This window comes from Abramis brama (genome assembly GCF_963993115.1).
Source record: "Abramis brama genome assembly, chromosome: 13".
Lineage (NCBI taxonomy): Eukaryota > Metazoa > Chordata > Actinopteri > Cypriniformes > Leuciscidae > Abramis > Abramis brama.
Window position 1 is genome coordinate 35,452,479 of NC_139975.1, and position 6,134 is coordinate 35,458,612.

The 6,134-nt window shown below is 44.1% G+C and overlaps 1 long non-coding RNA gene across 1 annotated transcript; it reads right to left on the bottom strand.

Annotated features, from left to right (window-relative positions):
• Window positions 1-4,483: 4,483 nt before the first annotated feature.
• Window positions 4,484-5,374, bottom strand: LOC311094443. The gene is made up of 4 exons (XR_014608658.1): window positions 5,307-5,374; window positions 4,865-4,890; window positions 4,672-4,778; window positions 4,484-4,562 (listed from the first exon to the last, which is right to left on the bottom strand). It is a non-coding gene; the product is annotated as an uncharacterized lncRNA (long non-coding RNA).
• Window positions 5,375-6,134: the final 760 nt, after the last annotated feature.

Here is a 6,134-nt window from a genome sequence, read left to right on the forward strand (position 1 = left end):
TCCATCGCGCTCTTTAAGATCAATAAATTCGAGGCTTTTGGTCATACCTAGGATATCCAGATCCACCAAAGGAGGGAGAGCATTTTCACATTTGGCTCCAAAACTCTGGAATAGCCTTCCTGATACTGTTCGTTACTCGGACTCACTCTCCCAGTTTAAAACTAGATTAAAGACGCATCTTTTCAGCCAGGCATTCATATAATATTGTTAATCTCACAGTTTCAAACTACAATCCGGCCTCTAGTTCATAAATGCCAGAGGAGAACTGGCCCCCGACTGAGCCTGGGTTCTCCCAAGGTTTTTTTTTCTCCATTAGGTCACCTGATGGAGTTTTAGGACACCATTAGGTCACTTGATGGAGTTTTTCGGTTCCTTGCCACTGTTGCCTTTGGCTTGCTCAGTTGGGGATATTTTGGGGATATTTAATTTTATTCTATCAATCAATAAATTCCACTAGAAACAAACTTTGTTGTATTATTTTATTTTAATACTGTGAAGCTGCTTTGATACAATCTGTATTGTAAAAAGCGCTATACAAATATACTTGATTTGATTTGATTTGATGTCTCCACTGCTCTAGAGTCCAGTGACAACACGCTTTACACCGCTGCATCCCACGCTTTACACCATTGCATTCCACGCTTTACACCACTGCATCCCACGCTTTACACCACTGCATCCCACGCTTTACACCACTGCATCCCACGCTTTACACCACTGCATCCCACGCTTTACACCACTGCATCCCAAGCTTTACACTACTGCATCCCATGCTTTACACCAATGCATCCCACGCTTTACACCACTGCATCCCACGCTTTACACTACTGCATCCCACGCTTTACACCACTGCATCTGACACTTTACACCACTGCATCCCACGCTTTACCCCACTGCATCCCATGCTTTACACCACTGCATCCCATGCTTTACACCACTGCATCCCACGCTTTACGCCACTGCATCCCATGCTTTACACCACTGCATCCCACGCTTTACACCACTGCATCCCACGCTTTACACCACTGCATCCCACGCTTTACACCACTGCATCCCATGCTTTACACCACTGCATCCCTCGCTTTACACCACTGCATCACACGCTTTACACCACTGCATCCCACGCTTTACGCCACTGCATCATATGCTTTACGCCACTGCATCCCACGCTTTACACCACTGCATCCCACGCGTTAAACCACTGCATCCCACGCTTCACACCACTGCATCCCACGCTTCACACCACTGCATCCCACGCTTTACACCGCTGCATCCGACACTTTACACCACTGCATCCCACGCTTTACGCCACTGCATCCTATGCTTTACGCCACTGCATCCCACGCTTTACACCACTGCATCCCACGCTTCACACCACTGCATCCCACGCTTCACACCACTGCATCCCACGCTTTACACCACTGCATCCCACGCTTTACACCGCTGCATCCGACACTTTACACCACTGCATCCCACGCTTTACACCACTGCATCCCGTGCTTTACAACACTGCATCCCACTCTTTACACCACTGCATCCCACGCTTTACACCACTGCATCTGACACTTTACACCACTGCATCCCACGCTTTACGCCACTGCATCCTATGCTTTACCCCACTGCATCCCACGCTTTACCCCACTGCATCCCACGCGTTAAACCACTGCATCCCACGCTTCACACCACTGCATCCCACGCTTCACACCATTGCATCCCACGCTTCACACCACTGCATCCGACACTTTACACCACTGCATCCCACGCGTTAAACCACTGCATCCCACGCTTTACACCACTGCATCCGACACTTTACACCACTGCATCCCACGCTTTACACCACTGCATCCCGTGCTTTACAACACTGCATCCCACGCTTTACACCACTGCATCCCACGCTTCACACCACTGCATCCCACGCTTTACACCACTGCATCCCACGCTTTACACCGCTGCATCCGACACTTTACACCACTGCATCCCACGCTTTACACCACTGCATCCCGTGCTTTACAACACTGCATCCCACTCTTTACACCACTGCATCCCACGCTTTACACCACTGCATCTGACACTTTACACCACTGCATCCCACGCTTTACACCGCTGCATCCCACGCTTTACACCGCTGCATCCCACGCTTTACACCGCTGCATCCGACACTTTACACCACTGCATCCCACGCTTTACACCACTGCATCCCGTGCTTTACAACACTGCATCCCACGCTTTACACCACTGCATCCCACGCTTTACACCACTGCATCTGACACTTTACACCACTGCATCCCACGCTTTACACCGCTGCATCCCACGCTTTACACCGCTGCATCCCACGCTTTACACCGCTGCATCCGACACTTTACACCACTGCATCCCACACTTTACGCCACTGCATCCTATGCTTTACGCCACTGCATCCCACGCTTTACGCCACTGCATCCCACGCGTTAAACCACTGCATCCCACGCTTCACACCACTGCATCCCACGCTTCACACCACTGCATCCGACACTTTACACCACTGCATCCCACGCGTTAAACCACTGCATCCCACGCTTCACACCACTGCATCCCACGCTTTACACCGCTGCATCCCACGCTTTACACCACTGCATCCCACGCTTTACACCACTGCATCTGACACTTTACACCACTGCATCCCACGTTTTACGCCACTGCATCCCACGCTTTACACCACTGCATCCCATGCTTTACACTACTGCATCCCATGCTTTACACCACTGCATCCAAACGCTTTACACCACTGCATCTGACACTTTACACCACTGCATCCCACGCTTTACACCACTGCATCCCATGCTTTACACTACTGCATCCCACGCTTTACACCACTGCATCCCACGCTTTACACCACTGCATCCCACGCTTTACACCACTGCATCCTACGCTTTACACCACTGCATCTGACACTTTACACCTCTGCAATCCCACGCTTTACACCACTACATCCCACGCTTTACACCACTGCATCCCACGCTTTACACCGCTGCATCCCACGCTTTACACCACTGCATCCCACGCTTTACACCACTGCATCTGACACTTTACACCACTGCATCCCACGCTTTACACCACTGCATCCTACGCTTTACACCACTGCATCTGACACTTTACACCTCTGCAATCCCACGCTTTACAACACTGCATCCCACACTTTACACCACTGCATCCCACGCTTTACACCACTCGCTTTGCATTGCACTTGGAGATGTAAGGCTTGGATGCAGATGCTCAACCATGGAAACCCATTCCATGAAGCTCTCGCACTGTTCTTGAGCTAATCTGAAGGCCACAAAAAGTTTGGATGTCTGTAGCTATTGACTCTGCAGAAAGTTGGCGACTTCTGCGCACTGTGAGCCTCAGCATGCATTGAACCGCTCAGGGATTTTACGTGGCCTAACACTTCGTGGCTGAGTTGCTGTTGTTCCCAATTGCTTGCATTTTGTTATAATACTACTAACAGGTGACCGTGGAATATGTAGTCATGAGAAAATTTCACGAATGGACTTATTGCACAGGTGTCAACCTATCATGGTACCACGCTTGAATTCACTGAGCTCCTGACCCATTCTTTCACAAATGTTTGTAGAAGCGTCTACATGCCTAGTGCTTGATTTTATATAACTGTGGCAATGGAAGTGATTGGAACACCAGGATTCAATGATTTGGAGGGGTGTCCCAATACTTTTGGCAATATAATGTATCGCATATACTCTAGTCTAGTGCTCTAAACATGAACCAGCACTGTGTACGCGCACAAAATTAATCACGTCTTCTTCAAATGAAAATGTGCAAATAAGAACACTGATACAGCTGTACTGATCATGATCACGTTTCTGCCTCGTTTTGGGAGTTTGTTGTTATGAAGGGTTAGATTTTTTAAATGCTTCATTGTTTTATTTTATTTTTCTCTGTGGTCATATTTCAATATCCATGTGTCTGTATAATGAGTGTGTTGCAGGTCTGTGTTTTATTGGTTGTTGTCTCCCCTTTTCCCACCTTCCACACTCCCAATTTTCCATAGCTTTACACTCCCATTTCTTGAGACTTTTTGCAACTCTGAGGTGTAAACGACCCGACTAATGTGTTTCATGACACTTTAAAAACACCACATAGACATATAAACAACATTAAAAACTTGATTTTTTACCACATGGGGACTTTAAAAACAACACATTACAGCAACAGATCGCCTCTTATTTAAGACAAATTATGGTATTTGTGATACCTTTATAATATTCTGCTCTCTAGATATGGTTTGGGTGCCTCTTTCAAAGTAAACCTTCACCTATTTCCCCCTATTTTATCATCTTGTCTTTCAAATTTGACTTGAGGGAGAAAACAGAACCAAACAGAACAGCTTCAATATGCAACATTTATTTATGGATTAAACCATTACACATTCAGGTCATAATGAATGAGACATGAGTAGCTGACTAAAGGTCTGTCAAGCTGAATCATGGTGCCATTCTCTGTCACTCCTCCAGATGTTCATTTAACATGGGCCTTGCTTCTGGATCAAGATTTTAGTGTTTGATGCCCTAAAAAGAGAGAGATTAAATTGAAGATTATAGTTTGAAAGTTACAGACTCTAAACTATTTTTAAACCTACAGTACTTTATTTTAAAATACATGTATTTTTAAACTCACTTGATGGCACCACACAGCATGCATTCATTGCCGTATGTTATTCCATTGGATCCACACACGGGTAAATATTGCATTGTGCATATGTTAGACGAGTGCCTGCAATTAGGCTGGTCACATAAAAAGAAAAAAAAAGTTAATTTATTGAGTTATTTTCATGTGGAAAGAAGCAATTCTACAGCCTTTATTTACTCACCGCTCTTGCTCCATCAGATATGGCCACTGTTTGAGTCAAGAAGGAAAAACAAGGATTAAAGTTTATCAAGATATGACAAGAGGAAATAACATACATGCTAACTTCTAGTTTTGCCCATTGAACAAAAACAGAACTTTAGACTTTTTGTTTTGTGAACTATCCCTTAAATAACACTTAAAAATGTCTGAATGTGACTTATCTTAAGCATTTTTCATTTGTCCTACTTGGCAAAGATGAATTAAGACTCTAAAGAACGTGCATACTTTATTTAAACAATCAAACTCTTCATTATTAACTAAATAAACTAATTATTTTTAAATGAACTCTTTAATATTAACTAAGACTGTTGCTGAGTGTCAGTGTGTATCGCAGGTCCCCATGTGGCAAATTACCAACATCCTAACATCAGTTGTTTTGTAAATGAAATCATTATATTACTCACCTAGGACACAGAGAAGGACGATGATTCCTCGTGCAAACATTATTCACAATCTGAGAGTCTACTCACTAAAATGATATGATCAGAGATATAATGATCCGCCTATTTATATCAATTCTGTATCCGCCTCTTAACGTGGGAGCGGACGTCCATCCCACCGATTCATCACATCACACAGACACACACACTAAGCACCTTTAGTTTAATAGTTTATTTACTTTGGCTGGTGGATGTGTGTAATGTCAAATGAATAATCACTTGATACAAAGTCAATCATGGATAACAAATACAGTTTAATCTCTCTGATTCCACCAAATCATTCAGTTCCAGTTAAACTACTCAACTGGGGAACTATTTTCTGAGTTTGGAGATTCTTCAAAAAAGGTGTTCTGTACAAAGTACAAAAATGTTACACATATTATCAAACTTTTGTTTTGTCTTGCACAAAATGCACAAAGGCCGAATGTCCTTTTTAGTACAATTAATGTATTTTTAAATCCCCATTAGAGATCTCCACTGATTTGTGTCTCATTTGACACAGTAGATCATGACATCCTTTTGCAAAGACTTGATCATGTAGCTGGGTTTCAGGGATCTGTGCTGAATTTGGTTTGCATCTTACCTTAAGGACAGAACTTTTTCTGTTAATTTTGGGGAAATGTTTCTCACCTCATTCTCAAATCTCCAATGGTGTCCCACAAGTCTCTATTCTGGGTCCTCTTCTTTTTGCCTTATACAGTGAGGAAAATAAGTATTTGAACACCCTGCTATTTTGCAAGTTCTCCCACTTAGAAATCATGGAGGGGTCTGAAATTGTCATCGTAGGTGCAT